This window comes from Cyanistes caeruleus, chromosome Z, assembly GCF_971803275.1.
Source record: "Cyanistes caeruleus chromosome Z, bCyaCae1.hap1.1, whole genome shotgun sequence".
Taxonomy (NCBI): domain Eukaryota; kingdom Metazoa; phylum Chordata; class Aves; order Passeriformes; family Paridae; genus Cyanistes; species Cyanistes caeruleus.
Genome location: NC_141732.1, coordinates 32,732,191 through 32,758,082, shown reverse-complemented (window position 1 = coordinate 32,758,082; position 25,892 = coordinate 32,732,191).

Sequence of the window (25,892 nt, the reverse complement as noted above, 5' to 3'; positions counted from 1 at the left end):
AATTATTGACATGTTGTTTACCACTAACATTGGTAGTTTATTTTTGCCAACAGAACAATGACAATAATACTGCATGAAGTGCACTCAGGCTTAAAAAGCATTTATATCAGGATCTGAGAATCATCCACTAGTAACTTATTCTAAAAAAAAAATATCACTAAGAGGCAGCCTAGAGCATAAAATAAAACAAAAAGAGGCAAGCAAAGAATTCTCTAGAACCTGCAATACAGCAGTATGTGTGTGTAACTATGTATATACAGCTACATGATGTGTAGAATATGGTGATATCTTCTGGAGGTGGTATTTTGAGAGAGTACAGCACTGGCTTTTGGCAGGTAAAGACAGTGGGCATCTATGGTGTGGAGGAGGGGACCTGCTACAAAAATTTCCTCAGAAAAGAACATGAATTTTCATGTTTGAGGTTGAGCACATTTTAATTCAAGAATATTCTTACAACTCTCCACAAACTAATGAATACTATAAACAATCGATGAGTCACAAGCAAAAATATAAAAAACAGGCATAAATGGAATATTAACAGGAGGGGATTTAATTTAAAATGGCCTGAGAACACAAGACCAGCTTTTGTGCAGTCTGTGCTTGCCTATACCCAGTAAGTCCTCCCCAACATCTCCAGAGAGTAAAACACAGGTTCTGTAGTGGAAAAAGGGTGTTTGGCATTAAATTTTGCCAAGTCACATTTTCAACTTAAGTAAGCAGTGTAATACTGACAGTATTAATTTTGCACATGACAGTAATAATTTTTCATGTTTCATTTTTGTTGTTTTTTTTTATTCATTTTATTCATTGTGCACACACATCTCAGTGAAGCAAACTTCCAGAGAGGATTTTATAACCTTAATTTGAATTTAAGAGTGTTTTAAAATGCACATAGACAAATAAGGTCTGAGAAAAGTTATTGGAGAACTCATAACAGGGTTTTTGCTTTGCAAGACGATGACCCCAATGAAGTCTTATAGAACACTGAAAGTATTTTAAGGAACTGTGGGGAAAAAAGCTGAAATATTAGTAGCTATCAGAAAAGAAATAAATTATTTCAGGAAAATACAACACTTGTCTCTATTAACTTGGGTGGCTAACTCTCTTTAACAGACTGTGTTCTTATATTGCATTAGAGCTTTTCAGAAGAAAGAATAGCATAGAGTATTTCTGTTAATGTCATGAAGAGGTATTTTATTTTGGACAGACACATTTGCCTCATCATAAGCACTGAAACATGGAAGAACTAAACTAGTATAGTATGATAGCATGATTTGAAATAATGTTTGGTGGTTTAATGCTTTAGTGAGAAGATGAAGGGTGATGTCATTACTGTCTACAATTTTCTGGTGAGGGGTGGCAGAGAGAGATCTTTCTGGTGTCTGGTGTCTGGATGTGAGCTAATGTCTTAAACCTGTGTCAGGGAAAGTTCTTCACTGAGAGGTTGGTAAAGCACTGGAACAAGTTTCCCAGGAACTGGTCATGGCCCCAAGCTAATAGCTGTTCAAAAGCCTTTCAGCAGTACCCTATACTTTATCTTTTAAACTTTATCTTTTAAGTTGCCCTATGCAGAATCAGGATTTGGTCTCAGTGATCCTTGTGAGTCCATTCCAAGTCAGGATATTCTATGAATTTACAATCTAATTGTTTATTAAGAAATAACATTCCTGTATAAAGTCGCTTTTCATGAATTAATAATAAAATTGTATTTATAGAAAATTTACATTTAAACTTACACTTTAATCCTTTTTAAACATAAAATACCTGTGTACTTGCTGTGCTTGGGGAGGATGCTTAGCTCTGTCCTTAACACATCAGAAGTTGTAAAGGATAAATACCCTTTCTGTATGACCTCCATAACTGCACTCTATACATGGACAATGTTGTATTATTTGGCAGAAAGTTGTTAAGAAGAATTATTTTTCTAAAGTTTTTTGCCTTCTTATCTGCTATAGAGTAACAGGTTGCAATCCTCAGTTTATTCTTTTGAATAAGCATTTTTTTGGGGGGATCCAAAGATGAAACTCCCTATTGGTTTCAATCAGAGTTATTTCAGAAGAAGAGCTGGTATAATAATACATCTAGAAAACAAAAATCTAATACAAATAACTATATTTAATAGCTCAAAATGCAAGCCCTCTAGTTAATGAAAAGCTCTTTGTTCTCCCTGCATGAAATGGGAGAAAATTTTTTTGGAGTTCATATGATATTTAAGATTCCATGTCAACTCGCATGTGGACCAGAGTGCTCTGGTGGTTGCTGTGCTGTCATGTAGGTGAAGGCACCTAAATCACCTTTCAAAAAACAAGTTCAAAAGTATAACAAAAATTTCAAATTTTATACGATTGCGCTTCTTCATTACAAAGTCTGACAGCGAGCTTGTTCCCCTTCAACAGATAAAAAAATGACATTTATGAAGGTTCTGCTAGATGTTTTAAAGTATTACTTGCTTATCAGGTGAATTTTGAATAATAAGAATGAACCTGCTTGGTTGTGAGTAACAAGTTGCTTGCAGCTATATCACAAATGTACTGATTACCAAGCTGAAAAAAAAATAAACATTTAAATGTATAAGTCTTCACGTTGGCAAGAGGATAGTCTCAAACATAATAAGGTGAGATAGACATATTAAAGGGTCTGAAAACTGTGGAAACACACTCTTCTTAATATGGAGGTTATGATTAAAAGTTTTGGTGGTCCAGGTACCACCTAATTTCAATATTTGAATATATGAATTTCAGTATTCAGTATAATTTTCTCTGGATAAATGCCCTAATCCTTTATGACTATGCAAGCACTGGTATGTACAAGCACAAGAATGCATGTCTAGGCCAAACACACACCCCTAAAACCCCATGCTTTATTCATAGCTAACTATTTAAATGGGACTGTCTATTTGCTTCAAGGCATTTTCTTCAATAGAGGTAAACAGAGTAGCCCAGACAGCTGTAGCTGCTGTCATGAGTGCAGTCCATGAAATTGAGAACCATATCTAAGTTTTGAAAACAAAATGTTTCTTGAAAAATATAGATTTTGAAGTTTTTGGGTTTTTTTTTTTCTTTAAAGCATAAATATCTCAACTAGACAGATTTTATGAGCAGTCTTCTTAGGACATAAATAAAAGCTAATCTCAACTTCAGTTTGAAGTTCAGACACAAAGTTTCTTGTAAATTTACAGCTTAGTTATACTGCTAATAGGTATTGTGTAGTACCTGTTAAAATTAATATGATTAAATTTATGACCAAAATGTTTCAGTCATATTTAAAACTATGCAATAATGCTATTCATCAAGTTTCCTCTTTCCTGTGAAGTATAGGATGCACATTGACAACAAACACATTGATGATTTTTGATTGAATTTTAACATAACTAAGATAATTATGATAGGTAAATACTTTCAGACTTAAAACCTTTTCCCATGAATATTTAATTTTTTTATGTGCTGAATGAGACTTCTATTCTCATCATTATTCATGAAGCTACAATAAAACTACCGCAGAAGTAAAACATGGGAGCAGATAAAATGCTGTAAAGAAAAAAATTGAAAAAAATCAGCACCACAAAAGTTACTGCCAGCACCAGTATTTGGTTATCAGTCTGTTTAAACATAAAAAAAAATTGCCCAAAATAATGTTAGCTCTAAGTTTACTTTTCATATACTTCAATCTGCCTCTTTCCTTCTTCCTTCAGAATGCCTTAGTGTGTATAAACATAGATATCTTAAAAATCTAAGTAGGTATTCTTCAGAGATACTCAATTTTGGTTAAGCTACTATTTTTATTAACAAAATACTAATATGTTTTTTACAGTCAGAATTCAGAATAACCCAATTTTTATGACATGAATAAAATTCCTGCACTCAAACATTATTTAGGACTGCAGTTCCCATCTTTTTTTTCCAGCTTCCTTTGCCCACCCCACCTTCTTCCTCCCATCCAAGAAAATGATTGAAGATCTTCCAGTGCTTCAAACTCATAGAATTAAGAAGTACTTTAGCGAATTACCACTTATGACAGTTTGAAAATCAGTATATTTTTATACAACGATTCTTCGTATAACAGGGGAGTTTTAGGGGAATCATAAATGGATTTTTTAGAGTCCTTTTCTCTATGGTTACAAAAGATTGAAGTACCTTTACAAGACTGGCTATGACTGTACATTTGGAGAATGAACTGAACTCAGAAATTAAAAAAAAAGTTTGAAGTTTCTTGCTATTTTTTTTTTTCCTGAAGCAGTGCATTAATTCAAGAAAAATAAAATTCAACCATATTCCATTCTGAGGCAATCATGCTAGTTGAAGCTTTTTAACATAAACTTTGTCAAAAGGAAGTCATGGAAAAAATATGATTTCAGATGTTGGGTATCACCAAAATGCATACAATTGAATCCTATATTCAGTGAAGATATTACTTAATGCTAAAAGCACAGATAAGCCTTTGTTAATATTTTGACCTTTTAATAAGGTTGGGTTTTTTTGTTTGTTTGGTTTGTTTTGTTTTGCTTTGAGTTTTTTGATCAATAATAAAAAAAATCTTTAGTTCCATTGCTAAAAATAAACAATTTTCTCTCTTTCTAAATTATCTTTCAATTCTTACTTCTGGAATGACCAAACTAGGGCAGTTATTTCAAATACTAAGAGAACATTAAACCATATATAGTGTCAGTAATAAAAGGTTTTTCGGAAGATAAAAAAACAAACCTTCCATGAACAGATGTAAAATAATGAGATGAATACTGAAATATATGAAAATAATTTGCAATTACTTAAAGTAAAATAAAATGATTTAGAATAGATTTTGGATAGAAAGGTTTCCATTATAGCTAATGGTGGGACTTACAAAAATATGCTGCACTATTTTATAGTCAGATACTGAAAAAAGTCATGAATCAAAATGGCTGTTTTAATTTTATTTACATAGTCTGCTATTATAAGCCATTTTCTGTGACACCAGTTGGTTACCCATACAGTCAGTGTATGGGTAAGTGCAATTGGCCAGGAAAAATAACTTACAGCTGCTTTGAATTTCCAGGGACTAAAATTTGCCAGAAAATGATAGATAATATAACCTTCAGTTTCTAAATATGGAAGAGTATCACTTTCATTTTGAAAAGATATATAGATTCATGTACATTGTGAATATATATTCTGAAAGAAATGTCATATTCAAATGATTTGGCCTAAAATTTAAAGAAAAAATATACAAGAACAGGACAAAGTAGCATAAATACTAGTGAATTTTTATTCTCAAAATCTAAAATCTACCCATAAAATCAAAAAGGAAAGCTGAAGTGCCAGTGAGAGTGAATTATTGAAATAAGCTGTAGATAGTCAGATTTTATATTCCACTAAGATTAAACTGATACACAGTGGAAAATTACATCAATTTTGGATGTAGATTATACAGAAAAATTGCTAGATTAAATTATATATTTGGAATCCAAGCACATCTTCTTAAATACAAAGAACAGCAACAACAAAAGTAATGGAATTTTGGAATAATTAAGATTCAGATCATAAAATATGTGAGATACATTTGGTCATCTGGGGTTTTCGCATGTAAGTTCCAATGATTATTGAATGACTCCATGAGTATTAGTGCTGTGTTGCCTCCAAACCTTTCCATCCTAAAGAAACTTCTTGGATAGTAAATTTCAAAGAGGTTGGTATGATGAAAATAAAACCTTACTGTGTTATTTACAAAGTAGTTATGTTAGTACTTTTTCCCGTAACACATGATGGGAGAGACATATGTATGTTTAAGCTAAAATTGAGAGTGATTGGCTTTTCAAGAGTTTATGTAGACCAGATGTCATGTTGGAAGAACTGTTCAATGAACTTCAAATGAATTGCATTTATCAGAATTCTTTAAGGAAGGATTTGTACCTTTAGAGTAAAGGAGGCATGCTATTGTTTTCATTCTAGTGAGCAAAATGATAAATTTATAGCGCTTAATTTTTCAGTTAAGAGGTAGTTTTTTCACCTTTTTACAGTAAAATGTCCCCTATCACTGCTCTGATGTGTGGATTTGTATCGTACACAACACATTTAACCTGAGATCTTGGCAACAGGAATTGATCAGTTTAATTGGAGAATTCTATTCCTCATCCATACATGAAATGAATAAAATGGTGCACATTGTCTTCACTAGTGAATCTTTTAATTTCTTAACTGATTTTAATTTTCAATACATATTTTTCTCAATGCAATTTCTATGATAGGAGGCAAAGACTCAGATGATTTAATTATGATGGCCTAGTTGGAAAGGGTAGAATGAGCACAGGCCTATTTAGGTTCATAGAGGCAGCAGCACTACTTATTTAAACAGTCACAGTCATTATGATGATCAGGATATTTATATGGAAGAATAACCCAATGTAGTTTCAGTATGATTGCCCAATCAAATTTCAGTATGGTAAAATACTTTAGACACACTCAAAAATAAAAAAAAGAAAATTAGATGTTTAACATTCAGCAGTATTTACTGCTCATTGAACTAAGGTATTTCTTTAAAATAAATGATAAAACTTAGCAAATTATGAATTTCTGAGTTTGGCTAGCTATTCAGAAGTTGATACTCATTTATTCCATCAACAATAAAAATTGTAGGCAATTAAATTAAATGGGGGTACTTCTAACAGATAATATGGATAAATGTTAGGTTAGAAGGGACTGCTATCTGGAAGGCTGATCATTTTTTCTTTCATGAATCTCATGCTAAATGAGAGCCTCAGACAAAGCTTGTTGGAGAAACCATCCTGTCGAGTCACAAGGTGCAGAAAGGACCCTTTTGCTTTCTAATTTCCTTTCTTTTCCTAAGATTGGACCCAGGCACTAACTGTGTCTGTGTCCAATCTTAGACCCAGTTTTAATCAATGGTTTCTGTCTGAAAGATCATACGACAGTAACTGAAACTTTATACAAATTTGTCCTTCAAGATTAAGGATGGCAAATCAAATACATTGATTATGATAATCAATGGACTAAAATGCCTTCATCAGAATTGTTTACTGTGCAGAATAGATAACTATACTATTTTTGAGTCAATATTGAAGCAATTACATTAAAGCTTGCAAAACCAATTATTAAGGACAGATTGGGCTCACCCATGCGTACCAATGACGGTGGGAAAATCCGTTTCTCTCAGCTTTGAGGTGTCTCCAATGAAGAAGGAAGGAATCTCCACACATGTTCCAAAAAGAGGCGTGTTAGACCACCCTTCCTTTAGAAGAGTGATATTAGGCTTCCATAGAATAAAGTGGTTGGCTGTCCATCAGAAGTCCCCAGGTTAGAAGCTTTAGTTCAGTCATTGGTACTATCACCTGTTGGTTCCTGTTTCAAGTACTTTATCAGGTACATTGTTCATATTCAGGATTTTAACTGAGGGTTTGACAAGTCTGGCTGTCTTCAACACCACCAGCAGTTATCCATTCACCACTGATAGCTTTGCAAATAGAGCATCGATCGACCTATTTTACCCTGACTCTTTTGTTTGTTTATTAATTTATTTGCTGTCTTTTTGGGTTTTTTAATCCTAGTTCAGTTGTTGAGATCGTATTAGATATGCAGGAATGGCTTGTTACAATTAAGAAAACCAAACCTGATCTCTTTCAGGGAAGTAAGCAGTTTTTCAAGGCTTGGTTAGCCTCATTGAAAATGAGTTAAGTACAGTAAGGCTACTTAAAATTCAGTTTTAAAAGAAGGAATTCAGGGTTGTTCTTCAAACTCAGCTTTCATTAGTGAAAATATGCATTAATTCAAATGTTATTTCCTGAATAATCCTTCTATCTTTTTTTAAGTGCTTTCCAACTTCTACATTTCCTTTCAGTAATTGTCCAACACCACCTTTTTTCACGTTTCCATATTTTTGTTAAATATTTGTAGTTCAAAATAATGATTCAATTTAACCTCAAAAATATGAAAAGGATAATTAAGGGATTTGAAGAGTAGTATCATGTAACCTTTTCAATGTGGCTGACATAGATTAATTGCACTGTTAGTCAGTTTTAGGAGTTTAGGCTGATGAAATTGATTTTGTGTTTAAAATACCACATGCTTCTGTGTAATTGTTAAATACCTGTTTTTCTTAAGAAAGCCTAATTTATGTTAATTAATTGTATTTCTACAATTAGTTCTTTTGAATAATGTGAGTAGTTCTGATTATTAGTTTCATTTTTTGGTGTTCTAGTGCTCAAATGTGTGATTTTCCATTTCTTGTGTGCCACTCCTGACCATTAGAAATCACAATCTGAGAGTGTGTGAAAGATTCTAGGCAGGCTAGGAATGTTAAATGGTGTGGTGGCATTCACTCTGTGGGAAAGAAAATTACTCCCAAATAATTTTTTACATTGCTTGTTCTTTCAGATGTACAGATGTACAAATTTGGAATGTACAGTAGAAATTTGAAATTTAACTAGATCTTAATGCAATTAGGTAACCTTCACATAAAAACCAACACATGGAAGATTGTAAAGGTGGTTTTGCAAGATGCTTTATGAATACGAACATTAGTCATATGGATGGAGGATCACAGCCTACAACTGCAAAAATAACCCTACTTTACATGAAACTAAAATCACACCCTAGTTACTATGTTGTAATATGTTCTTTTAAAAAAAGGACAGTGGAACAATTATTGGAAGTTTATAAAAACTCCTGGTTTTAAAACATCTCTCTGAAGAAATGATAACAAAAATGAAATTATGCTAGAGCTAACCCAACCAACAGTGTTATTATGCACCAGCAGAGATACCTTTCCTAGGCAAGTAACTGAATAAACTAAATATAATTTACCTTAATTTACTGTATGAAATAAAATTTACTATGCAGATCACAAAGATCAAACTGCCAGCTTAGTACTGGGTAAAAAAAGGCCAGAGGGACTCGGATGTATCAAAACGAGTGTTCAGGGGCAGTTGAAATGTCCCATTTATATCAAAGGCTGACATACATAGACAACTTAAAGCACTCCTCCTTTCTAAAGCTGGTGAAGGAGGTTGTGTGGTATACACATTTTGCCTAATATAAAAAAATATATATTTCTGTTTAATCAACTGAGTCATGCACAAATTACTCAAGAGCTTCAGGGAATGGAGACCAAAATTAATATAATGGGTATATCTGACACAAACATTGGCTTTAAAAGCAGCATATTAACTAGTTACTAGCTAATGACATATGGCTTTTGTGATACTCATATATGATATTATTATCAAAATAGGATTTTCAACAGAAGTAAAACCAGACATCTGGTTCATCTAGGTCTTCTAGCTAGATTTGAAATGCAACATAACTGAAGGATCATACACATGTAGATACCAAGTCAACAAAGGTACACAGTAACACCAGCTAGAAGAACTATCAGAATTTTGCACATTTGTGTGAATATTTTTTTTCTTCTTAAAGGGAATAAAATGTGATATTACAGCAAACACTAAAACCCTGAAAAGAGAGTCCTCACATATTGGAAAATAAAACTGTTTTGGGAATATTTTTTGAAGTCTTTATCATGTTTGGAATGCTTCTGAATCTTAAGAGCTGAAGACATCTGTTTTTCTCCCTCATAAAGATGGTGCAACTTCTCCTGGTTTGATTTCCCAGAAATTATTTTAATTTCATTCTTACAGGGATTAAGAATAGTTAGTTTATGAAATCTGTGTCAGTGAATTGCCATCTTATCACTGATCTGAGAAATTATTGTTTCTGATATGAGGAAGAAGGATGCAATTTGCCTTGTCTCACATATTCATTTGATAGGACAAAAGGAATAGTGTGATCCCCTTTAGATGTGAACATGAATGTTACTTCAAGCGTTGGATAAATTGTGTAAAAGTTCTGGCTCTAAGCTGGAAAGAAATATTAGGAAGCTAAGCTTTGCCTGCAAGTGTATGGAAAAGAGTTTATGTATAAATGCTTAGCTGCATATGCCGTAATTTCATTGCTAGTCATGCACTAGTCTCATGACTTTCCTCACAGACAGTCAAGTTTTGAAACAGTTTGTCCTTTATTTTATATTACAGGATAGGCTTTGTCATGAGAAAGTCTAGAGAGATCAAATGAGGAATGAGTACTGATCTGGACATAAATGCTATCTTGTACTGTAATGAAGCTTTTGTTTGGCAGAGGCCTCCTAATTAATGAATTAATTCTTGCCGATACACAGATTAACAATTTTGATTTAACGATTTTTTTTTTTGAGACATACAATATAGAAATGGATTACATAATGAAAGACCTTTTTTGGAGGATGTGAAGCCAATTAGGTAGTTGGACCACATACCCAGGATGATCCCAAGAAGAAAAGGTAAAATATTAGGGTATCTACTTATTCTTAGCCATTTTGGGGGGCAGAAGCAGCATTCTAGTTCAAAAGTTCATACTCCCTGAAGCACTGTAAGATTTGTCTACAAATTTATGCATTGTTTCAACACATGCATAAATACAACAGAGAGATCTGTCCCAGACTGAGATAAGAAGATGCTCTGCTTGCATATTCAGTCCAAAAATATCTATACATAATGTAGGTAGAATGTGCATATCCCTCAATTTGTTGTAAGATTTATTTACTGGAATAGTGATAGAATCTGATAAATTTGTCTTTGCATTGGTTTGTGCTTTAATATTGGAAGATTATTCACTTTGGTTTATCATTGTGTATATTAGGGTGTATAGAGGTTGCTGTCTGTCCATGTGAGACCTTTTCAGGTTTTTAGTATTGTAATGATTGCTCTCAAGGTTAAAAATCAGCATCTCACATGTTGTGATTGCATATGTGATTGTCTTTATGTGGATCTTGGATTGGTTTGTGTTTGGGTTTTTAAATATTTCCTGGTTTATAGTCATATATTATATAGTCTAATATGATTGTAAATATCATTGGGATATTAAATGAAAATTGGCCTATGCCAGAAGCAAATATATTGATTGAATAAAAAATAAGTAATTATAGTATATCAATTTAATGAATGCTAGACATTAGTTGTCATTATGCATAGTTCTAAGTCACACAAGGGTATACAATGCTATTACCATTTATTAGCACACTGATTTTGTCAGCTTGAAAGCTACTCTGGATCTTTCACTGCTCTCACTTCTGTCCCACTAGGTCCTCTCTATATCCAGCTTCTCCTACTAGGGGACTGTTGATACTCCTTTGTTTTCTACAATTAGCCTGACAATTTAATTATTTAGAAAAGTTCCTTAATTACCATTTCTTCCTTGCCTTCTCATTCATTATAATAAACTACATGATATAGCCTGCATTTATAGTCATGAGAATTCTGAAGCTGTGGCAAATTTTAATGATTTATACTGATGTTTGTCTTAATTAGATCAAATCAATCTTTGGAACATTTAAGTGAAGTAGAAATGAAAACACGTGCTCAAAGTTCTACATCCTTTCTCTCCATACAACACTTCACTAAACTGATACACAGCACTGCCAGGGAAGGTTAATCATGACCTTAGAGGTACTCACCTATAAAGTTTGCTGAGAATTTGAGATGGAAGCTTAAGTGTAAGTGATGTATGTAGGAATGGAGGAAAAGACCTTTGATAAACCATCACATTCATACGAAGATAACAGATGAACTTACTAAAACTAAATCTGTAGCTTATTTCTGAAGAAGGAGAAAGAAAAAAGAAGCAAGTATATACCCAATACAGTAGTAGTCAATTAAAAGCCATCAAAGATACTTGAAACACGGATTCTTTAAGGTTCAGCTGTTTATATTGGCCACAATGACCCCCTGCAACATTGTAGGCTGGGGATGGTGTGGCTGGACAGTGCCCAGGCAGAAAGGGACCTGGGGGTGGCCGGTGACAGCCAGCTGAACACAAGCCAGCAGTGTGCCCTGGTGGCCAAGAAGGCCAATGGCCCCTGGCCTGTATCAAGAACAGTGTGGCCAGCAGGAGCAGGGAGGTCATTCTCCCCCTGTACTGGGCACTGGTGAGGCCACACCTGGAGTGCTGTGTCCAGTTCTGGCTCCTCAGTTCAGGAAGGACATTGAGACACTTGAGCATGTCCAGTGGAGGCAACGAGGCTGGTGAGGGGCTTGGAACACAAGTCCTGTGAGGAACGGCTGAGGGAGCTGGGGTTGTTTAGCCTGGAAAACAGGAGGCTCAGAGGGACCTTATCACTCCCTACAACTTCCTGAAGGGTGGTTGTAGGCAGATGGGGGTCAGTTTCTCTCCAGGCAACAACTGACAGAATGAGAGGACACAGTCTCTAGCTGTGCCAAGGGAAATATAGGTTGGAGATTAGGAAAAAGGTTTTCACAGAAAGAGTGATAAAGTGTTGGAATGGTCTGCCTGGGGAGGTGGTAGATTCACCATCCATGGATAGGTTTAAAAAAAGACTGGTTGTGGCACTCGGTGCCATGGTTTAGTTTTTGGTGTTAAGGGCATGGGTTGGACTCAATGATCCTGGAGGTCTTCTCCAACTTAGTGATTCAGTTGAATTCTGTTGAATTTTCCTCCATGTGATTCCTCCACTAGATAGGATTCAGCTTTCTGACCACCAGCTGTTCTTAGCTGAGTACATGAAGGGATTCTTGAGCCCACTGACCGGTCCTTATGGATAAGTGATAGCGCTGAATGACATGTCTAGACTGAAGTATCAGTCTGTGTGCTTGACTATCAAGATTGGACACCATGGCTGGAGTATAAGGTAGCTTCTTTTTGGGTTTTCCTATGAAGACCATTGCTGGAAAGGACAAGAAGACAGCTGTGTGTACTTATTTTTCCACAGCACTGAGCCAAGACACAGATACCATGCATGTATATAGACATGTGGGAAAATGGAATCTGTGCTGGGTTTAATCTTGGGGCTTAGTTTAAATGAAGCAACACTGTTTTGGAGGTCGAGTAGAATCTGCAAGTGATGCAGTTATGACTGAGACAATTGTTATTTTACTATAACTTACATTTTTGAAAGAAGGAAGCTGAAGTAGCTTTTGACTAAGAAAAACACAATTTAGCTATTTCATAACAAACTCATGACAAAATGAGCATCAGCCATGGAGCTGATGAACAGCCAGAGATTTACTCAATAGCAGTATTGTCATGATAACAAAGCATTTGGTAAGGGTGAAGGCAATACAAGCTGCAGATTGCTCATGTGATAGCAGTGATAGCAGTTACAGTAACACCTGGAGTACAGTGTGCTTCTCCTGATTGTGGTGTCACAAGCTTGATTAAGTCTTCACAGATTTTTGGCACTCCTCAACATTATCTTCTAAGCAGAAAGATTCTAGTCTTACTCTCTTTACCTGAAATACAGGTACCTAAAAAAAAATTATCTAAAAAATATGTTGAGTGTGCTCTGCATATGCTGTTTTTCATTTCCAAAAGAAACCCTGAGAATTCTACCATGCCTAGAGTGAGAGCACAAGAGAAAATGTCCCTCAGCTGAGACAGGGAAGATTCAGAATAGATAAGAGAAAAGTCTTTTGACTCTCAGGTTGGTCAGGTATTTGAATATGTTTCCCAGGGAAATGGGGGAGTGACCATCCCTGGAGGTGTTTAAGAGACTTCTGAATATGGCACTGGGTGATGTGGTCGAGTGGTTTAAGGGTTTACAGTGGAAGTGTTGGATATGTGGTTGGATTAGAAAATCTTAAAGGTCTCTTCCAATCTTGATGATTCTTTGATTCTATGATTCTATAATTATGGCTCTGGGATTGGACCTTTCTCTTTTTTAACCTCCAGGTATGCTAATATTCACATATTCTTATCAGTCTGTGTAGAAAACATTTCATATATCCATGACAGTTTTCAATTCTCATTTGCCCTGAGACTGAGCAAGGTGAAAAAAACATCCATCAGGCCATATGATACATTATCCCTTTCTAAAACGTGATTTAGGCTATCTATCAACCCCTGTATAAACCTTGCTAAGAGTTTTAGTATGAGAACCTTGAGCTTTATGATACAGCATTTATCACATTTTCAAAGTTATCTCTCTGAAAATACAGGTGTATTGTTTTGGTCTATCACCTCTTTTCTTTCTCTTTTCTTTTTTTGGGTTTTTCATGAACTCTAGTGTTAATCAAGCTCTAAGAGAGTGTATAAAATATGCTAGTCCAGCAGAAGATCCCCATTTATTTTGAAATATTTCATTGAAAGTATTGATGTGCTTAAATATATTGTTTTCCTTGTATGTACCCACCATGTACATTATTAAATATATTCCATTAAATATTTCTCCATGAGTGATGGAACTTCAGTAGAAGCATTTAATTTTCATAAAGGAAAGAAGAGGAATTTATCTTTTGCAAACACCACGCTAAAACAAACAAGATTAAAGTTAAGTAAGTAGATGAAGTTCAATTTTACTTAATTTAATGTCTCCAGCTTTTTTTATCGAAACTGTTTGAGGAATAAACTATAGTTGATTTTTCAGCATTCATATTAACTGTGGGAGACCTAAACAACATCATCAACAGCAGCAACAACAACATAAGAATAATTCAAATATCACATTGTGATTATAATTTTGCTTTGAATGTTTTTTAAATTAACATCAAGTGAAATGCTTCAAAATGTACACCTGGTGCACACAAATGTACACAAAGGTTGTTACAAGGGTTTTTTGCATATGTTAGGTAAATAAATAAGGATTTACTATAACCACTAGAAACCACAGCTCATTTGCCTCTCTTTTTCTGTGGGTGTGTTTAAAAAATTGCTTGATTGAAATTTACTTTTCTCTTTCATGAGTTTCACATAACCAACACATTGTATAACAGAAGCATTTAGTGAAATTAAACAGTCTAATATCCTTTGGATTTGAAATAGATCCAGTCATGAATGATAGAAACATTGCCCAATTGATTTCATAACATAAGGATCAAATTCAGTTGTTAAGTAACTTGGCTAGGCAGCATGTTTAGAGGTCCTTAAATACAGCAGATTTTTCAAAATTAATAATTAATTTTTGGAACACACTGCTACAGGACACTCTGGAAGCCAAAAGTTTAATGAAATTCAAAATTAGATTAAATATTATCATGAAATAAAAATCTACCAGAGTCCTGGAAGTGGGAGAATATGAATGAACACCTAAACATATGTTTTCAGAATCTGAGAACATATCTTGTGCAAACATGACTGTGCTCCCACAGCAACTGTCAAGAGCTTGGTTTTTGTGCTGAAAATCTTCATTTGTTTAAAACCTTTTTTTTCCTCTCCATAATGGAAAAGACATGGCCTATATTTTGTCATTTAAGGGCTTCCTATACAACTTCATAGAGTCCATAACTTTGTGTTTCACACATAATACACTATTAAAGTTTTTATTCTCCTTTCTAAATTCTCAAGATCAGAGACCTGATCTTGAGAGTGAGATAAAATCTCAATTTTTTATATTATACTTTCTAGCCAATCACTTATTCTTTCTTTTACCTACTGAAATTTTACAGGGGAGTATCATAAATTGCACTAAACTTATTGTTTTAAATGACAAATTATTTTTAAATTACAGTGGCGATTGGTTGGTTTTATTTTTAGATGGAAAGAATTATTTAAAAAATAAAATTAAAGAAGAATCAAATCTCAGAGGACTTTTTTATGTTTAGTACATGTCCTAAGCAAATATTCCTGATGGTCCCCCCAAATCTCCTTGACAGTTTCTACACTGTCATGCCAAACCAGAAAATGTCAGAAAGAAGAAACCTTCAAGCAAGCCAGTATCAGTGACCCAGAGACTTAATCAGAGTGCAGAAGGTCACTGAACATTCAGGACCAGGTGGTTGTTAATGCGCTCCCACCATGGTTCTGCCTGTCCCACCGTCCTTACCTCTGACCCTGACCTCGAGCTCGCACATCTGGTCTCTTATGCCATGGACAAGCCCTTGACAGCTGAGCTCCTCCATCTGCCAATGACTCCATCTTCTTCTTCCTCACTGCCCACTTATACTGAAAAGCTTTTGCACAAGTACTGTTCTCTCTAGTTTTGCAAACTGTCTCACCATGTCTCAATTTTTGCAACAGCTCCCATGTCTCTGTCTTCTGAGGGCCTTGCTTGAATTTTAAATCAGATCAGGAAGCAAGCACTGATTTCTTGGACAGGTTTCAGCCTAATTTTTATTTTTTTTTTTTGTGCTTTCTTTGTTTTGTTTTGTCTTTTTTGTTTGTTTGTTTGATTTGTTTTCTTCTTGCTTTTTGTTTAAAGCTACCAGTGGAACAATAAATGCCTTTGCAATTACACCGTTTGGAGGAAGACAGACATTGTCTAGTCAATAGCAATATGTACGTGTGTTTGCTCAACTGAAGGTTATTTCCTATGAGTACTTGCCACAGGCATGTGGTTTCCTTTTCATTTCTGCTCCCACCTGCACCAGTAACATCCTGATGAGTATATAAAGAGAGAAGATTTTTCAGTTCCTGCAAGAACTTTCTGGGGAGAGCAGCAGGTTATAAAACAGTAGTGTGCAAACAGCCCAGAGCACACACACAAGTTTTTCAAGCTTAATGGAATTATGAAATACCAGCTGTTTGCAAAGGATGTTCTTGCTTTGCATGGGGAACCTAGGTAGGAAAAAATCACCCTGACATCTTTTGTCAGGATGGCTATTTTAGGTCTATGTAACTATATTAAAAGCCTTTCACTTAGCTTCTCAGTGGAATCCAAACTAGAGATTTTAGTCTAGAAAAGGTAAAATGCAAGGAACAGATGGCTGTTGCATCCATCTCAAATGATATCATAACTGTTTCAACAGTCTATAACATACTCTGTTGTTTTGCCATTTTCTTATTAATTTCATGACTCACCACTAATATCAAGAACCTACATGAAGACTGAAGGGATAATTTCAGTTTGCATGGAGAAAGAGTTTTTAAGTATCACAGGTTCTGTGTGGTGCAAATATATCTTGAAAGTGATAAGTGAGTGGCTGATTTGTTAGGGATTTAGTCTGTGATGTATACATACATGCATACATACATATCTATATATCTATACTATATATCCATATCTATATATATCTATATATATCTATCTATGCTACAATTCATATAGAAAATTTTTCATATGGAAAATGAACATAAAAAGCAAAGAGAAAGTTTAAGAAGAAAAGAGATTTTAGGTATTGACCTACCCATGTGCTGTGCCTTGTCAATAGCACTATCTCTCTTATGTACATGCATGACTATTTTTGCTATCTACCCTTCTGTTTTATGATTTGCAGTTTTATTTCACAGAAAATTCTAGCTTCCTGAGTTAGATTTAGTTCCTATTCCAAGTCCTTTACCCATTTTTTTCTGAAACCATACAGACATTTTACATCTACAGCTTCATATGGCAAGGAGTTCTGTTGATATTTTGATCATTATGTGTTGAATAATCACATGTGAATTTTTTGGCTATTTCTACTATTTCCATTGGTGATCCTTGATTCTTACACCAGAAAACAGCATAAACAGTTAACTCATTTTTCTACAGCCCCCATAACCCTACATTTTGTAGATTTTATGGTTACAAAAGACCAAGCTTCCTAAGTTCCTATTTTTATTTTTTTTTTTAATTGCTCTTTTAGTGATTTTTAGAATCTGTAGTATGGACAGGTACATACACATACACATACTCAAGAATAAAAACATGGGGATCATGTTCCTCCTTCTAGTGTTTTGAATAAGCAAAAGACCACCATAAGGAAATGTCTTTTTGTACATAAAAATACTGTTTATTAGCTGCCTAATTAGTTGTTCTAAAATGGCATTTGGAAGTGTTTGGAAATTATTTCCATTAATTTACATATGAGTAAAAGACCTTAAATTCTCTGATATGCTCAGCATCTTGCTTCATGCCCAATACTAGTTCACAAGCACAAAATTTTAAACAGAGATTGACTTATGAAAACCCAAAAATTAAAACATAGTTTTTCTTCTAAACATTGCTGCCAGATAATGGTTTTGCCTTGTGCGTGTGACAAGAAATTTTCTTACCTACATGAAAAGACAGGGAGAATAATTTTCAGAAAAAATGTAACTGACATGACAACAGTTCTAAGTTTTTGCATGTCGAGTGAGACCTTTTTGTATTGTCATATAAAACTGGTTGTGATAATGGCTTCAATTTGTCCTTCATCTGTATTTTAATAAGTATTTCACAGATTAGTGACTTCTTGAACTTCCTAAATCAATGATAAAGTGGCAACACTGGTAATCCATCTCAGTGAAAGGGTTACTTTCAAGTTATGGTGTAAAGGTGGTTGACAAATGGTGGCCTTAACAATGAGATTTTTACTTGTTTATCTAATATTGGCACAAATAGCTCTAACAGCTGATACCAGTACCAATACAAGAAATAAAGTTTAAGATATAGAATGTGTGCCTGAGACTAGTTCTTCTACATGAGCAAACTGACACTGCTGGAATTTTTGAATATCACACTGGTGTTGGTTGTATGATTCAGCATGATAAATTGACCATTAAACAAGGATTTTGCAGCTTCAGTGCATTAGTTTTAAATTCTACCCCCCTTCTTTTTTTCTGAGTAGTGCTTTAGTATTGCTGTCATTTACTTGAATTTTTCTTATTGTGATTGTCGATTTAAATATTTTCAAATGGTTTACAGGCCAAGAATTAGTCACTGTGACTATGGCAGAGTTTGTTCTGTTTATGCTAAGCCCTACAGATACTGTCCATGTGTGAGAAAGTAGGAGATAAAAGCTTTACCCTTAGAAGTTTCACCCAGAAATACCAATTCCTCCCTACTATCAGATGTCAAAATACATCAGATGTAACTGCAATATTAAACTAAAAATGTGGTAGTTTGAGCTAATTTCTCCAATTATAGCAGCTGCAGTTTTTCTCTACCATGTGTTTAGAATTTTGTTTTAAATTAATCCCTCATAATTCTCTTGCACAAAAGTAAACTATGTTTCTGTGCACTCCAACTACATCACTGTATAAATAAATTCTACCAAACGAATGCATATTCACACTGAAATTTTCTTATTGATAATATTTATCAAATTAATAAATGTCTGTTGAAGATGTGTAACTTGATAAACTTATGTAAATCGGGAATATTCATTATTATAATATGTGTATATTTAATTTATAAATCTTAATTTATGATAGCCCTAAAAACTCATTAAATTGTAATTAATTTAAATTAACTTAGATAATTTATATTCTTTTAGAAAAAAAATAAAGGAGATAAATATAACTATTTCAGTCATATTTTTATGGCTGCATAGTACATGACATTGTAATCAACCTTGTACAAGGGTTTAGATTCAGAAATTTGAACGTGATTTGTAAGATAATTCTAGCAGCCTGCGATTCAGGTAAAAGAGGAAAAAAAAGCCTTTTGGTCATGGAGTTAACTAAATTGAACTTGCACAGTCTCATAGTTCTTTCAGATACTTAGTGAGTCTAATAATATTTCTTGTCATAGACCTAGTAGTTAGAATCAAATAACTATCTGAAACAAATCAGCTTTCCTATTTAACTTTTTTTATAACAAAGTTGCAATGCAAAGTGTGTAAAGATGAATCTTAAAAGATCACAAGCAAATAAAAATTAATTTTTCCTCTGACTACATTTTAAAACAAATTACATGATCTTTAGATAATTTTGGAGAATTATTTCTAAATTCTGAGGTCTGACATTTATTTTACAGATTTTGTCTCTCTAACAACATCATCAGATGATCTGCCAGACTTTTTTCTTTGTCAGAGACATAGACTTATTAATATTCTTCGTGTAAAGCACTACAGGATTCTCAATGCAGTATTCTGATAACAATTATTTACCTGGTTTCCTGGAGGTATTTTTTAGCTCTACTAGAAAATCCATGTATATACAAACCTTTATGTATAATTCTCATATGGTTACAGGAAGTAGAAATTATTCAACTAAATTAATTAATTGTTCTATTTATAGCTAAATTAAAAAGCAAAATCAGGATGACCATGAAATCAGAGAATGGAAAGGACCTTAAGGGCCATTTAGTTCCAATCCTTCCTACCCCTGCCATGAGCAATGTTGCCACAGACTGGATCAAGCTGCTCAGAGACCCATCCAGTCTGGTTCCACTGCCAGGAGTGGGTCATCCAAGATTCTCCAGATAACTCATTGCAGTGCCTCACTAGCTTCACAGTCAAGAATTTCTTCCTATCATCTAATCTAAATATCTCCTCTGTTAGTTTAAAACTGTTCTCGTTTTCCTATGACTAGACTTTACCTGTGTCAAAAGTTGCTCTCTCTTTTTTTATAAGACCTTTAAGTAAAGAAATCTCCAATAAGGTATCCCTGGAAGCTTTTCTCCTTTTTGGAAACACCAATTCTGTCAGCATTTATTAGCAGCAGAGGTACTCAAGCCAACTTCAAGGACTTCCTCTGGACTCATACCAAGAAGTCCACTTCTTTCTTGTGCTGGGACCCCAGAGATGGATGGAGTTCAAGAAGGGTTTCACCAGAGTGGAGCAGAGGGGCAGAATCCCCTCCCTTGACATGCTTTGGATGAAGCCCAGGATACAATTCGCTCTGGGCTGGCAGTGCGCATTTTTGTCTCATGTCCAACTTTCATCAACGAGAACTTCCAAGTGCCTCTCTGCAGGGCTGGTCCCAATGTTTTCCTCTCCCAGTCTCTCTGGTACTGTCCCAACCCAGGTGGCAGTACCTTGAACTTGCCCTTGCTGAACGAGGTTCTTGTGGACCTCTTCTCAAGCTTGTCCAGGTTTCCCCCTGAATGGCTTCCCTTCCTTCTCTTTTGTCCCCTGCATCTCCCAGTGTTATGTCATCTGCAAATGACCTCACTGTCTGTGTGACTGGTAAATATATTAGTGACCACAAGTCCAAGACAGAGTCATGAGGGACATCACTCACCACCTTGAGGGACATCTATCATCACCAGCTTCCATCTGGACACAGAGCCACTGATCCCAAATCTCTGATTTTTTGATACAGTTTAAATTACTTTGTGTTTAAATCAGCAAGGAAAAGGGAGTCTTAGGTATCACAGGTAATCAAATCATAAGACAATTCTTCTTATAGAGGATATATAGACAAACGCAGAAACATATTGGGGTCAGAAGATCTACGGCGCTTTAAATGAAAATATTTAAAAGTTTAAGATGCTGTTTGATGATTCCTTACTAAACTAATATTTGCTGATCTCCTTTCCTTTATAGATTGATTCCACAGGCAGAGCATTTGTACCATAATGCACTGGCACAGAGACTCTACAAAGTAGCTCTTTCACTAAAAACCAAACAAGCAGTATTTGCTTTGAGAAATGTGGCTGTTCACTTCATCTAGGAACACCAGTTCTCAAGAAAGTATTTCAGAAGAACAACACTTTTGTTGTTGAATTTCTCTGAAATAAATCAATAAATTAAATAAGAAAAATTGAAAGTTTTTCAATTGAGTTCTTTCAATGAAAGAGACTTCAAAAGGAAGAAATAGTTGTGATCATTTAAATCTAAATAGCAGAAACAAGATCTGCCAGCAAATATAATCCATGTGCAAGCAGTGACTCTGCAAGCAGTGCATGAATGGTTTTTAGCCATTCAGAAACAGAAGAAAGCTAAATCCACTTCCCCAAAGGCTCATTAAAATACATCTGTGCTCAGGGAAGTTCAGTAATTATGTGGTACGAATAACTTCTGTGATTATAATACATAATGGCCACCTACAAACTTTTGGCATTAGAGTAGTAGCAAAAGCACAGCCAAGGGGAGAAACTGGATGTACTGAAAAAAAAAGATCTCCTTTATGTTGTTAAATTTTACTGGCCAGTCATCACTACAATAAGAAATCTAACTAGTGTGTGTTTGCTTTATTTTATTTCTAACATAATCAGTAATTAAAATTTTGTTTTGATCTTACTTTCCCTTTCCCACTCCTCCCTATTTACCATATCAGAATACAGCACCCCAATCCTGTTCTGCATTCTTCTGAAGGATACATGAAAGATTATGTGATCTATTATGAAAAAAAAACCTCTGTGCAAATTATATTCAGTAGCTACATTTATGGTTGCTCTGATGGGAATTGCAAAATTACCTTGAACAGTGTGAATGATTCTTATTTTATCTTGGTTTTTCTTCCTTGCACTTCTCATTTAGTTTAGTAATTCAAGAGAGGAGGCAAACACAAATTGGTCCTAACCAGTTCATCAATTGTGTCCCTGCTGCTAATCGCTCAATTACTGCATTTTGTAGAAATTACTTTCTAGTTTCAGGTCCACTGCTACCTTAGATTCTTACAGTTTTCAGGGCTAGTGAGAGTTTTCTGTTAACAAATAATCTCCTTGCTGTAGGTGTTATGATGTAAGCTTTTAAAGCTACCTTTAAAAGTGATGAAGATTTTACATGTATACTACTCATATTTATTTTTGTGTTATATGCCAAGGAAAGCTCTTGTATTGGGCATTCTCTGACAACAGAAATACCGCATAGTGGCACTCAGACAGACAGACTTCAAACTCACCAGCATTTTTTTATTTTAAAAATCTTGGAAGATCTGTCTTGTATTTAGCAAAACCTGCGGTGGAAGGTTGGATCCTTGCCCTACAGAAACTCACCCAACCTGCCCTTCAAGTTAGAGGAAGCCCTCTGACCAGAGGGAGCCTTAACAATACCCAACATTGCTGTGCCCCAAAAGGGAAGAGTCCTTGCAAAGACTACTTAGTTAACAGTTGTCTTCTGCAGGTTTTATGTACAAGGAATCAATTAATCACAGAAGCTGTGATGCGATATTAACAGGGTAAAATATTTTACACTGCTTCTCACCTAAATTTATTTCTTTGAATGTAGGAGGATATAAAGCAAAACCAGTTAAAGATAAAACACATTTTACTATTTTATGCACTTCAATATTGCTTGACAACCTCTGCCAAAACTTGGTTGTGTGATATGCAAATGTATAAAGTTTGTCTATGTCTTTAAGAACTAGTATCCAAAACAAAACAATGACTGGTAAGCCCTATTAATCATAATTTACAGTTGAGGAAGCTCAGATTAAAGAAAATAGATTCCCAAAGTCACATGGAAAATTTTTAAACAGGCAGGAAGGCGATGATTTCAGCATCTGAAAGAGCACTATAAAACACATATCTTTCTCTGGTCAATCTTCAAGAAAGCCTGTTGTCTGAATTTCCTTCTACAAAAAAATAGTATATAATTAAATGGACATAAGACTCTTAAACGGACATGAAAATTTACACTGGAATATAGAAGGACGTAAAGTCTTAATGACTGACATTTTGGCAGTTTTGTTCTTTTCTGGATGGAGTCACTGAAAAATTAAATTGACATTGCTGCCTATAACATCCTTCCATCCTGTTCTTCCTGTTCCGAAGCCTTGATGAGCTCTCCAGCCCTGACCTAACCTGAAAATCAACCTCCAAAGAGAAGCACATGCCTAAACATTTACACCAAGTTAACATAGGTCTCCTACTATTTATCCTTGCAAAAATCTCTGCTTTTTATTGCAACATATTTAAGCCCCAGTGCAGCTACAAAGCACACGTAGTAACAGGCTGAACTGTGGATTTTGTTCAGAAGAATGTGGTCCAGCTTATTTCCTTGCTTGAAATATTAAACTATATATAAACTAAACATTGCGTGCAAGCACATATTTACATAAACATATGCATTACAAGCTTAAGAAACAGAAAGCCTTTTTGTCAACAATTAGCAACCAAGTACAATGTAGCTTGGTTAAATATGGTGAAGTACATGGAAGCTAAGTGTGAGTGCAATTTATAAAGTGCCATGTCCCACAAATTTTCTTCATCTGACTTCCACTGATTTCAGTGATGCTGATGTGTAATTGCCTTCTCCTAAAGCAAGCTACATGGTATAGGAATCTGAAAGAGAAACTTGTTTAATCAAAATAGCATAAAATGTTGGTTTTCATCAAATACAGTCTCACTGAGAAAATAATGCAGTACACAGTTAAGTAATTTCCTACCTAAGATAACAGTTAATTGTGCCATCCATTTTAATGGTGTTTACATCTGTGACTAAGGAATAGTCATGTAGTAGAGAATAGTTACATGCTTGAAAAAATCCTTTTCTGAGTTACACTGAAAGCAAATAACATTGAATGGGTTTCTTTCTGGTTAGCAGCTGTAGATCCATTTAACTTTGTTTTAGTTTAAGAGAAGAAATCAAGTGTGTAATTTCCTTCCTAACTGTAGTGATATGTTCATATCAAAACATTTAGGAAGAAATTTATCTCAATATCTTGAAAAAAACCCAGAGAGATCAAAATTCAGTTAGTATTTGTTAACTAATTAATCCCAAAGCTTTCAAAGCTCTAGTAGATAGCCATAAAAATACATTAGTAAATTAATATGTGATCTATTTGATGACATAGCATATTGCAGCTAATGAAGAATCTGTTCTTTGTTTTGAATCCTCACAGAAAGAAGGTCAAGAAGGAAGAAATCAATAGTTTAATAAAGTAAATTCTATTTTTATTGACCCTTTTACTTGCCTTCTTATTTTACTGTTTTTTTATAATTATTAACAAGAATGATGAAAACATGTACTGGTTTTGGCTAGGATAGAATTAATTTTATTTAGAGTAGCTGTTTTGGAGCTGTGTTTTGGATTTGTGCTGGAAACAGGGATGTTTTTGCTGCTGAGCTGGGCTTACTCAGAGGCAGGGCCTTGGCTGCTCCTTATCCCCCCCCACAACTAGAGGAGAGCTGGGAATTCACAAGGAGCTGGCAGGGGATAGACTGAGGACAGCTGACCCCGAGTGACCCAAGAGATATCTTGCACCACAGGACATCAACCTCAGCATATAAATGTGGGGTAAGTTTGGTTCAGAGCTGCTGCCTGGGGACTGGCTGGCCATCAGGCAGTTGGTGAGGAACTCTTATCATTTACATCGCTTGTCTTTCTTGAGATTTATTTCTCTCTGCTATTTTCTTTTAAATTAAATTACTATTTCTTTGATTACTAATATTTTTATTATCATCCTCATTATTATGTTCTATGACAGATATTAAGCTGCTTTCAACTTAACTATTAAGTTGTATTTTTTGTACTTTCACCCTTTTGTTTCTCTCCTCGCAACCAGCTTGGAAGGAGTGAGAGAATGGATGTGTGTGAGTTAGCTTTGGGCTGGAGTTAAATAACAAAACCAAAAATATTAAAGAAAGAAATGTGTTATGTGGAAACCAAATATGAATGGCTTCTTTTAAAAAAATTCTCAATAACCAGAGTAAACTTCTTACTAAGGTGGTAGTAAAGTGACAGAAAGATTCAAGAGGGTATTTTTGTTAAAATTCTGAAAGAAATTCCTGTTATTTATTTTTGCTGCTATAAAAAAATGTGTAAGACCTATGCATAATGTTGAAAAAAAAAAGAAATACAGAAATTAAAAGCCTGTCTTTTTAAAATTTCTTGTCCAAAGCTGATTCAGCTGAGCCAGCCAGTTAATTATTTTTCTATTCTATTGTATGATACAAATGTGGGGTGGAAAATAAATCTTCCCAGCAAAGGGACTCTTAAAAAATGTGCAAATAAAAGTAAAGGGAGAATAACAAATTCCAAGTCTTGAGAAAAAAGAAGAAGGTGCTACCAGAATATTACACCACAACAGAAAATTTTGAAATTAAAATAAATAAATAAAGCAAACAAACACTTGTTTTCAAACACCACCACAGTGGGAAAGTAATTACATTAAATAGTAACTGTGTGTTCCAGACAAAGATGTATAGGAATAATCACTGTTTCCTGTGCAACTGATATGGCTTGCAGGCAGCAATCAGACAGAACTAAAGAAGTGAGTCATTTGAAAATGCCACACAGAGCAGACTGCACCCTCACAGGGCCAATTGTTAGAGGAGTTTATTGACCTTTTAAAGAAGACAAATATTCCTTGAATTGAAAGCATTTCAGCCTTGCATGTCACAGTCCACTCAAT